This window comes from Musca domestica, unplaced genomic scaffold (genome assembly GCF_030504385.1).
Source record: "Musca domestica strain aabys unplaced genomic scaffold, Musca_domestica.polishedcontigs.V.1.1 210, whole genome shotgun sequence".
In the NCBI taxonomy this organism is placed as follows: domain Eukaryota; kingdom Metazoa; phylum Arthropoda; class Insecta; order Diptera; family Muscidae; genus Musca; species Musca domestica.
This window is the reverse complement of record NW_026712259.1, coordinates 187955-199995: the sequence shown is the minus strand read 5'-3', so window position 1 is coordinate 199995 and position 12041 is coordinate 187955. Positions and strand designations below refer to the sequence as shown.

General features: G+C 35.9%; 2 long non-coding RNA genes across 2 annotated transcripts; both read left to right on the top strand.

The window, feature by feature from the left end:
* The first annotated feature begins 4811 nt into the window (after positions 1–4811).
* Positions 4812–10113, top strand: LOC131802502 (uncharacterized). The gene is made up of 5 exons (XR_009342251.1): positions 4812–4952; positions 5027–5956; positions 6035–6084; positions 6426–9684; positions 9759–10113. It is a non-coding gene; the product is annotated as an uncharacterized LOC131802502 (long non-coding RNA).
* A 276-nt stretch (positions 10114–10389) lies between these two features.
* On the top strand, positions 10390–12025 carry LOC131802501 (uncharacterized). Its single transcript, XR_009342250.1, has 3 exons — positions 10390–10688; positions 10767–11058; positions 11123–12025. It is a non-coding gene; the product is annotated as an uncharacterized LOC131802501 (long non-coding RNA).
* Positions 12026–12041: the final 16 nt, after the last annotated feature.

The following is a 12041-nucleotide window of genomic DNA, read 5'->3' as shown; positions in this document are numbered from 1 at the left end:
CGTTTTCGTAAATTGTAAAATTTTGCTGAAAAGTCTCTTGTTCGGTGTTGCTAATTTGCCAAAAGGAAAGAGGCAAGCTGATAAAAGGTTGTGAATATTTGGCTATATTCTAATTCTGTAATATTAGATATTTATTGGGACAAAACTGAGAAAATTGGTATATATTTTTGAAAACAAAAAATTTACAACTTTCATGAAATTTTCGGAAAATACAGGAAATACGGAATACCTATAAATAAATAGGACAAATTTTTTTTCTCTTATGATTAAAAAACAGGGTATCGACTATTTTTATGCATTCACCGAGAAAAAAGGAGAATAAGGGAGGATGATAATTAATCATTATTAATCGCAAAAAATATATTTGAAAATGATAAAAATGAAAATTAGGAGCAATACAAAGGGGATATGGTTTTTATTGTTCCCTTATTCATATTACCACATTATATTGTTGCTATAAATTACTCTTTTAAGATTATATGCAAACGACTGTTACGCTTCTTAAATACTTTAACAACAATCAACTAAATCTTCGACAATTGTAATGTGAGAATAATCGGTTACAAGGAAATGATTGAATACTTTAAACCAATGCTACAAATGGTTGTTAGGAAGATATCTACGGATTTTTTCCATAAATATAAACGGACTTTTTGTGTTTAAGACAATCGGAGATGGTGACTATTGTATTTTGAAAGAAATTAAATGGAATATAGTTCTTTATACCTTTGTTGTTCACAACGTGGGGAACTCCTTGACCAGCGTGAAATTCTAAGTCGATTTAGCGATTTCCATCCGTCTGTCTGTTGTAATCGCGCTATCTTTGGAATGAATTGAGATAGATGGCTAAAATTTTGAACACATGTCTGTGCAATTTCACTTCTTCGTATAGCCCCCATATAACGGTACCTCCCAATATTCGGTGTTTTGATGATTTTAGCGACATTATTCACCAGAATTATTTCAAATTACGTATTTGTTTTTCGTTATGGGAACTACAGTCTGTGACAGAAAATTGTCTATGCAGGTCCAGGATTCGTATAGGTCACATATATTAGTACCTCCCTATATTCGGTATTTTGACGATTTTAGGTGCAATACCCACCGAAATTATTTGAAGTTCGTAATGGCTGCTACATTACATTATTCACCGTTTACTTCAAGTTTCGAATTTGAATATGGTAATGGCTTAAGACGAACAATGCCAATGTAGGTCCTCGCCGTATAGACCCAAATATAATGGCTACATTTGGTATTTTTAAAATTTTAACAGAATTTTTTAAAGATTTTATTGTTTGAAAATTTCCAAATTAGTTCCAAATGGTGGAGGGTATTCAAAGTTCGGCCCGGCCGAACTTACTGCTTTTTAACTTGTTGGATCTGGGATACTTTGCGAGGAAGTGTACAACTACAACTGTAGCGTTTTTCAGGCGGAAATCTTTGCAGTCAAAAAGGCAATTGACCTGCTGGTCACGAGGAACATTGAAGTCAGTAGTCCGGTGACTATATATGTCGATAGTCAAGCTGCACTGAAGGCCTTGAGTTCCTTTACAATCAAGTCTAGGGCTGTTTTGAACTGCAGGGAAGCCTTGGAAAACACTGGGTTGTCTATCAAGCTTTGTTGGGTTCCTGGACATTTTAACCTCCCTGGTAACGAGACTGCAGACGAACTGGCCAGATTAGGATCCGAATCAACTACAATTCAAGTAGACAACTCGGTTAAACCACCACTGTGCCATTTCCTGCAGGTTATTCACAAACACTACTCTGAGAAGATCCAACAAAAATGGCTGGATGAAATTGGTTGTACCATCCCCAAACGAGTCTGGCCCACGCTCTCGGAGAATAGAACAAGGTCGCTGATGTCATTGTCAAAACCTGATTTAAAACTCGTGGTGGGCATCATCACAGGTCACTGTAAGGTGAGGGCTATGACATCGAAATGGGACAGCGACGGCATTGACTATTGTAGGATCTGTCAAGATGAAGAAGAAATCGAGACAATCGAACACTTACTCTGCCACTGCCCAGCACTCATTAATGTGAGGCATATGCTAGTGGGAGAACTAGTGTCACATGACTTGTCGTCTTTTTCTAACACTGACTAAGTAGTAATACTTCAAATAGCCAGAAGACTCAAGTGGCTAAAGACGACACGGCAAACTCCTCAGCCGTAGATTCTCACTCCACTACACTATCCCTTATCTTCATCTTCTCTATCAATCACTTTTCTTCTATCTCTCAAAACTCTTTTCTAGGATGAACACAATGGACCTATAGGTCTCCGAGTGGAGCGGTTGCCATATGGCAAATCGCGCGTCCTTTAACCTTACCTAACCTACTATGAAATTTTGAATTCTAAATTGGACAATGCAAAAGATTTGGTGAGCAAGAAAAATCGTTTTCGTAAATTGTAAAATTTTGCTGAAAAGTCTCTTGTTCGGTGTTGCTAATTTGCCAAAAGGAAAGAGGCAAGCTGATAAAAGGTTGTGAATATTTGGCTATATTCTAATTCTGTAATATTAGATATTTATTGGGACAAAACTGAGAAAATTGGTATATATTTTTGAAAACAAAAATTTACAACTTTCATGAAATTTTCGGAAAATACAGGAAATACGGAATACCTATAAATAAATAGGACAAATTTTTTTTCTCTTATGATTAAAAAACAGGGTATCGACTATTTTTATGCATTCACCGAGAAAAAAGGAGAATAAGGGAGGATGATAATTAATCATTATTAATCGCAAAAAATATATTTGAAAATGATAAAATGAAAATTAGGAGCAATACAGAGGGGATATGGTTTTTATTGTTCCCTTATTCATATTACCACATTATATTGTTGCTATAAATTACTCTTTTAAGATTATATGCAAACGACTGTTACGCTTCTTAAATACTTTAACAACAATCAACTAAATCTTCGACAATTGTAATGTGAGAATAATCGGTTACAAGGAAATGATTGAATACTTTAAACCAATGCTACAAATGGTTGTTAGGAAGATATCTACGGATTTTTTCCATAAATATAAACGGACTTTTTGTGTTTAAGACAATCGGAGATGGTGACTATTGTATTTTGAAAGAAATTAAATGGAATATAGTTCTTTATACCTTTGTTGTTCACAACGTGGGGAACTCCTTGACCAGCGTGAAATTCTAAGTCGATTTAGCGATTTCCATCCGTCTGTCTGTTGTAATCGCGCTATCTTTGGAATGAATTGAGATAGATGGCTAAAATTTTGAACACATGTCTGTGCAATTTCACTTCTTCGTATAGCCCCCATATAACGGTACCTCCCAATATTCGGTGTTTTGATGATTTTAGCGACATTATTCACCAGAATTATTTCAAATTACGTATTTGTTTTTCGTTATGGGAACTACAGTCTGTGACAGAAAATTGTCTATGCAGGTCCAGGATTCGTATAGGTCACATATATTAGTACCTCCCTATATTCGGTATTTTGACGATTTTAGGTGCAATACCCACCGAAATTATTTGAAGTTCGTAATGGCTGCTACATTACATTATTCACCGTTTACTTCAAGTTTCGAATTTGAATATGGTAATGGCTTAAGACGAACAATGCCAATGTAGGTCCTCGCCGTATAGACCCAAATATAATGGCTACATTTGGTATTTTTAAAATTTCAACAGAATTTTTTAAAGATTTTATTGTTTGAAAATTTCCAAATTAGTTCCAAATGGTGGAGGGTATTCAAAGTTCGGCCCGGCCGAACTTACTGCTTTTTAACTTGTTGGATCTGGGATACTTTGCGAGGAAGTGTACATAAAGTTTTTGGATTGGCCTTTCCGTTATAACCTCATTTCCTATGGTAGGTCGCATAATAGTATTTGCCGATTTTGTTTCTTTGCAGACTTGGCAATTAGACACATAATGTTTTACTTGGCATGCCCTTTTTGGCCAATAATAATACGTTTTTAAACGTTTCATGGTTTTATTTATGCCAACGTGAACAGACTGGAAGACTAATTCCTTACGGTATCCACAATTTCCATTCAACTTCCATCGTCGTTTCATCAAAATTGTTCACTCTTATGTAAACTTTGTCGTTGTCGACTTTTAAATCGGGTAATCCTTCTTGGTTCTCTACTATTGTTTTTCGCAACTCCAGGTACTCTTCGCTGTCAAACGCGGTGGTTTCGAAATCCAAAATATCATCGTTAGTTATATTTTCGATTAAATTGGTAGACGGGATAAGGTATCAGCCACAACATTCTCAGATCCTTTTCGGTATTCGATTGAAAAATCTAAAGCTTGAAGCTGCAGAGACCATCTGGGATTTCTCCCACATAAATCTTTTAGTGACATAAGCCACTTGAGACTTGCGTGATCTGTGATCATGGTGAATTTCATACATTCCACGTATGGTCGAAATCTGACAAAAAAAAAACATGTTTTACCCGAGTGACGAGATCGTAAGCTCAATAGAAGAGGTACCAAAGAATTAAATAAAACTAAAATTCTTTTGGAAAATCTTCTAAATCTTACAACCGCACTTATAAACATTTACATCTTTCTCCACTTGTTATGCTTCCGTTCTACCTGAACGAAGTAACATTGTAACACTCAGTCTACGCGGCATTATGGCGGGGTTCCGCACTAGCTCAGGAGGGAGCGGTTATCCAGGGGGTTCTCAACATGAACACATAAGAATAAAACTTGAATTTTAATACCGGAACGAAAAAATTTGTGAGTCAATACTCAGATTACCTTTTTTATTACACCGCTAGGAGCGCCAAATTTTGGTCAATAAATCTACTCTAAATTCTGCCTAAAGGAGCTCGCTTGGACAAAGTTTTGGGCATTCTAAATTCTTGTTCCAAAAAAATATAGAAATGGTCTAGCTGTAAGTTTTGAAAAAGGAACTTAATATGACTCTTTTAGCGGGATTTGGCTTTCCTTCTTTGGGCTTTGGTAATTAAATTAATTTTTAAATTACATTACCTGCACAACGGCATGCTTTTTCAACTTTTTTTCTTCTTTTACAGATTTTGGTATAGGTGGGATGTACTGTTAGCTTCCCGGATCGGTACTGTCGCCTGTTTTACAATTTTTCACTGGCCGTTTCCCAGCTGTTTCCAGGTCTTCTGGCAGCTTCCAGGACCTTTTCTGTACCTGGAACCTCGGTGCCGCACCTGGCGATTCAAAAAACGATTGTTGGGGATGCCCGCTCTTTTCTTGTTAAAGTCGGATGCCATTGTCAAATTGTGGATTTATGCGCGGCGTTATTTCCCTAAATAAAACACACAAACTTAACACAACATATCCCACATAACACCACTTACAAATCAACATTTACACATTGTTTAGATACGCCACACAAATAAAAAGCACGAATAGTAACTGCCAATTGTGTATTTCTTTATTTTTATTAAAAAAAGGATTAAAAATTGACTGAACTGTTTTTTCTGCTCCACATTACTTTGAAATAATGGCGCTTTTATCCCTCCCTGACGCTCAACCAAACCTTCCCTGTTTTCCAAGATTTTCCCACAATTTCCTTGACATTTATTATTTACCTTTATCAGGTGTTCTACCTACCCACTATTATCCCCAGTTTTGTATTTTTGCCACACGTCTCTTGTGTTGTAAAAAAACAACTTGAAACATGGCATCACTTTTTCAAATTTAGCCGACCGCCCTGCGTATCCGGCTCTCTTTTTTGGCTGGCGTTCAGCACGTTCGGTGCATTAAATTGCACATTATAAAAATTCATACTGGGAATGAACGCAACAAAACTTCACCACTTTAGTAGAAAAAAATAAAGAAAGTGGTGATATGCGTGAATCCTTACATCCGGTCGTAGGCGGAATATAAAATTGTGGAGCCAAGTAAGTTTCTTCTTTTTTATCACCATCAGTCAGTCCACGTGACCAAACAAAATTTCTAGTGTCTCATTTTTTTCCTTCCGGATAAAGGTAAGAATTCCCTTTTGTAATACATTTCCCACAGAAACATAATCAATTTCTATTCTTATTCCTATTCCTTTATTGCAGACGAATCAAAAAAATTACCTGATTTATATTCATTCTTGGGAGTCTCATGCGTAAGTATGTGTGTGTGCAGGCAAGCTGCATCCCATGGCAGAAGAATACAGGTAGATGCATCAACGCTTGGGAGCATTGATATGCCAATAAAATTCAAAAGTTTTTTCAAATATAAGTAGATTTTTATATGTTTTCTTATACTACGTCATTCGAAGGCTATTATAATTCGCGTTTTTCAACAATTTTTACAAATTTAAATAATTTTTCATTCAACATTTTCAATTCCAAAATTGGTTTGACAGTTCATTGTCCCAGCAGCTGTGTCGACGCGTCTACCTATATTCTTTTACCATGCTGCATCCATTGAAAAATTTTATTGACACACACATGCATGAAGTAGTTGCAGTCGTGGAAACGTACATGAAGTGTGCGCAACGCCGTTAATTTACCTACACCGGCCATTCATGCTTTCGTAGAGTTATAGATCCCTATGTGACTTTGCAGTGTATCGTTGCGGCTTATTCACTCAATTCAATTCACAAAATTTTCCAATCGGACAAACAAATGACAGATAATAACTTTTTAAAGAAATATTGTATTTATTCATTCTAACTTGTTACTTTTTATTCTAACAGAGATTTGGTGGATTTACCCACAATCGTACAAATAATCCATGAGTGGGACTCGTGAATATCGTTGGAACAAATGGAAAACGCAAATCGTGGAAACAAATATTTGTTTACCTTTCTTACAATGGTAACTTCGGTAGATCCCTAATCGTTTGGTTGAATTTTTTAAGCGCACTTACATTTTCGTGAAACTTTTTAAATCATTTTTGAAAATTAACTTGTCCCAGCAGGTATTCCATCAGATGTCACCCACTCTGTTGATACCTGCAACAAATTCAATAGCACCAATGGAACAAGGAAGAACTTTAGCACATAATCAGCAGCCAGTTTCAACCAATGGCTTAAACAAAAACAACAATTATGGCAAACGTCTAAGGTTAGAAGACTCTACACCACCAACTGATGTTGACATATCGGGGTTCAAATATGATCCTAATAACCAGAACAGGTATGCAAAGTTTGCAGATCTGGAATTTGAAAATATTCAACAAGCACCGCAAACCAATAACACCGATCCGGAAAAGTCACCAAAAAAAGGAAAGACGTCTTTTTACCCACCAATATTTTTATATAATATTAATGTCCTACTCCTAATTAAACAATTAGAAGAAAGATCGCCACCAATTAATTTCAAAATCAAAAATGTTGGTACAAATAAATGTAAATTATATCTATGTGATCCCACAGCCAACACTACAATGCTAGATACTCTTCGTGAAAAGTCTGTCCACGCGTACTCGTTTACACCGAAAGAATTAAAGCAGGTGTCATTTATATTAAGGGGACTTTGTCGAGGCGTTGAAGCTGAATACGTCAAAAATGCCTTGGATGAGGTATTGCCTGAAGTTATTTCCAAGGTATCAAAATTCAAAACTTCTAGATCAATAAAAAATAATTTGGATACAGGTCTTTTCTTGGTGACTCTTATTCCTGGTAAATCATTAAGCGACATTTCCCATATTAAATATTTACATAAGCAATCGCCGATCGAATGGACATACCGCAAACTGGAGAGGTTGTCCTGTATTTAAAAAATATGCAGCTAAGAGAAGAGAACGCATTCAAAACGCCATAAACATTGAAAAGGCAGCAACAGAAAATCTGAGTCATGTCATTTCCAACAATTATGTTACAGCAGATAAAACATTTGCAAGTCATTTTCATCCTACGACGAGCCATAGTAGTAAACCATCAATTATTGACGAATTTTTAAAATTGTCAAATATTTTCTTGCAACCAGAGGAACTAACCCTAGAGCAAGAAATAAACATATTTCTGGCAGAATTCAACAATATGTCAAAGAGTAAAGCTAAAGACGAATTCATGCGTCTTTTAAAAAAAGGATACTTATGGTCCATAGGTTCTTAAAATGTTTAGCCTTCAATGTCCGGTCTCTTGTGGATCGCAGTCGTCAGATCGAGCTACATAAATATCTCTCCAAAAACAAAATTGATATTACATTTATCCAAGAATGCCAACTTCGAAAAAATAAAAAAGTTTATATGAAGGGTTACACATTTTGATATGACTACTCAAATATTGGCATGGCAGTACTTTTAAAAAACGACATCAATTACAAGCGCACTACAGCTGAGGATATAAATTTTAATGCAGTCTTTATTGAGATTGAGACAAAAATTAACAATTCAATGCAGAAATTTTTACTGGGTTCACTTTATATTTCAACCAATTTCAACACACAACACTTAATCAATGGTCTAAATAATTGTCTGCAGTTTACTAATAATTATGATGGATTTATTTTTGGAGGGGATCTTAATTCTAGACACACGACGTGGGGTGATATAATGGACAACACCAATTGAAGGACACTTTACAATTGGTTGCTTGATAATGCCACAGACGTTACTCGAATATGTGACTCTTCTCCTTCATACCCTAATGGTCCATCTTATTTGGATCATTTTTTGGTCAGCCCAAAACTGATAGATACTGATGCAGGCAACTACAAAATAACCAGTATTCCCTCATTTTCTGACCATTACCCTCTCAAATTGGATATTTCGTTCAATACAGGTGGTATTATCCTCAAAACTCCCAGAGTGGTTGTTTCTTATAAGTCCACGGATTGGAGTATGTTTCGTCGACAGTTTGATTCTGCATTGGAATCCATTTTACCACCTGCAAACAGAAATCTTGTTAATGATGAAATTGACAATTGTATAAATATCTTTGAAAATACCTTTCATAACATACACAAACAGCACTGCAAAACAATTGAAGTAAAAAATCACCAAATCCTTTTACCTGAAATATAAAGAGGTTTTATAAAATCAAAGATCAATGGCAAAAAGGCCTAAAAAAAAATATTTCATCGAAATGCCAACAGAACAAATTTTGAATACAATATATTGTCCAAACAAATACAGCTACTCAAAAACATTATACGGGACCTTCTTTACAAAAAGCAGGCTAAAGTTTTTTAACTCCAAATTAAAAAATATAAAACCCAGTCCATGAGCTTTCCAACAAGTTAGCAAACTAATTGGAAAATCTAAAACACAATTTTGCCAACAGCTACAAATAGATAATGTGGCTTTTACTACAGGTAGAGAGATCGCAAACGCCTTCCATGACTATTATAGCGACACTTATAAACATTTACATCTTTCTCCACTTGTTATGCTTCCGTTCTACCTGAACGAAGTAACATTGTAACACTCAGTCTGCGCGGCATTATGGCGGGGTTCCGCACTAGCTCAGGAGGGAGCGGTTATCCAGGGGTTCTCAAAATGAACACATAAGAATAAAACTTGAATTTTAATACCGGAACGAAAAAAATTGTGAGTCAATACTCAGATTACCTTTTTTATTACACCGCTAGGAGCGCCAAATTTTGGTCAATAAATCTACTCTAAATTCTGCCTAAAGGAGCTCGCTTGGACAAAAGTTTTGGGCATTCTAAATTCTTGTTCCAAAAAAATATAGAAATGGTCTAGCTGTAAGTTTTGAAAAAGGAACTTAATATGACTCTTTTAGCGGGATTTGGCTTTCCTTCTTTGGGCTTTGGTAATTAAATTAATTTTTAAATTACATTACCTGCACAACGGCATGCTTTTTCAACTTTTTTTCTTCTTTTACAGATTTTGGTATAGGTGGGATGTACTGTTAGCTTCCCGGATCGGTACTGTCGCCTGTTTTACAATTTTTCACTGGCCGTTTCCCAGCTGTTTCCAGGTCTTCTGGCAGCTTCCAGGACCTTTTCTGTACCTGGAACCTCGGTCCCGCACCTGGCGATTCAAAAAACGATTGTTGGGGATGCCCGCTCTTTTCTTGTTAAAGTCGGATGCCATTGTCAAATTGTGGATTTATGCGCGGCGTTATTTCCCTAAATAAAACACACAAACTTAACACAACATATCCCACATAACACCACTTACAAATCAACATTTACACATTGTTTAGATACGCCACACAAATAAAAAGCACGAATAGTAACTGCCAATTGTGTATTTCTTTATTTTTATTAAAAAAAGGATTAAAAATTGACTGAACTGTTTTTTCTGCTCCACATTACTTTGAAATAATGGCGCTTTTATCCCTCCCTGACGCTCAACCAAACCTTCCCTGTTTTCCAAGATTTTCCCACAATTTCCTTGACATTTATTATTTACCTTTATCAGGTGTTCTACCTACCCACTATTATCCCCAGTTTTGTATTTTTGCCACACGTCTCTTGTGTTGTAAAAAAACAACTTGAAACATGGCATCACTTTTTCAAATTTAGCCGACCGCCCTGCGTATCCGGCTCTCTTTTTTGGCTGGCGTTCAGCACGTTCGGTGCATTAAATTGCACATTATAAAAATTCATACTGGGAATGAACGCAACAAAACTTCACCACTTTAGTAGAAAAAAATAAAGAAAGTGGTGATATGCGTGAATCCTTACATCCGGTCGTAGGCGGAATATAAAATTGTGGAGCCAAGTAAGTTTCTTCTTTTTTATCACCATCAGTCAGTCCACGTGACCAAACAAAATTTCTAGTGTCTCATTTTTTTCCTTCCGGATAAAGGTAAGAATTCCCTTTTGTAATACATTTCCCACAGAAACATAATCAATTTCTATTCTTATTCCTATTCCTTTATTGCAGACGAATCAAAAAAATTACCTGATTTATATTCATTCTTGGGAGTCTCATGCGTAAGTATGTGTGTGTGCAGGCAAGCTGCATCCATTGAAACATTTTATTCACACACACATGCATGAAGTAGTTGCAGTCGTGGAAACGTACATGAAGGGTGCGCAACGCCGTTAATTTACCTACACCGGCCATTCATGCTTTCGTAGAGTTATAGATCCCTATGTGACTTTGCAGTGTATCGTTGCGGCTCATTCACTTAATTCAATTCACAAAATTTTCCAATCGGACAAATAAATGACAGGTATTAACTTTTTAAAGAAATATTGTATTTATTCATTCTAACTTGTTACTTTTTATTCTAACAGAGATTTGGTGGATTAACCCACAATCGTACAAATAATCCATGAGTGGGACTCGTGAATATCGTTGGAACAAATGGAAAACGCAAATCGTGGAAACAAATATTTGTTTACCTTTCTTACAATGGTAACTTCGGTAGATCCCTAATCGTTTGGTTGAATTTTTTAAGCGCTCTTACATTTTCGTGAAACTTTTTAAATCATTTTTGAAAATTAACTTGTCCCAGCAGGTATTCCATCAGATGTCACCCACTCTGTTGATACCTGCAACAAATTCAATAGCACCAATGGAACAAGGAAGAACTTTAGCACATAATCAGCAGCCAGTTTCAACCAATGGCTTAAACAAAAACAACAATTATGGCAAACGTCTAAGGTTAGAAGACTCTACACCACCAACTGATGTTGACATATCGGGGTTCAAATATGATCCTAATAACCAGAACAGGTATGCAAAGTTTGCAGATCTGGAATTTGAATATATTCAACAAGCACCGCAAACCAATAACATCGATCCGGAAAAGTCACCAAAAAAAGGAAAGACGTCTTTTTACCCACCAATATTTTTATATAATATTAATGTCCTACTCCTAATTAAACAATTAGAAGAAAGATCGCCACCAATTAATTTCAAAATCAAAAATGTTGGTACAAATAAATGTAAATTATATCTATGTGATCCCACAGCCAACACTACAATGCTAGATACTCTTCGTGAAAAGTCTGTCCACGCGTACTCGTTTACACCGAAAGAATTAAAGCAGGTGTCATTTATATTAAGGGGACTTTGTCAAGGCGTTGAAGCTGAATACGTCAAAATGCCTTGGATGAGGTATTGCCTGAAGTTATTTCCAAGGTATCAAAATTCAAAACTTCTAGATCAATAAAAAATAATTTGGATACAGGTCTTTTCTTGGTGACTCTT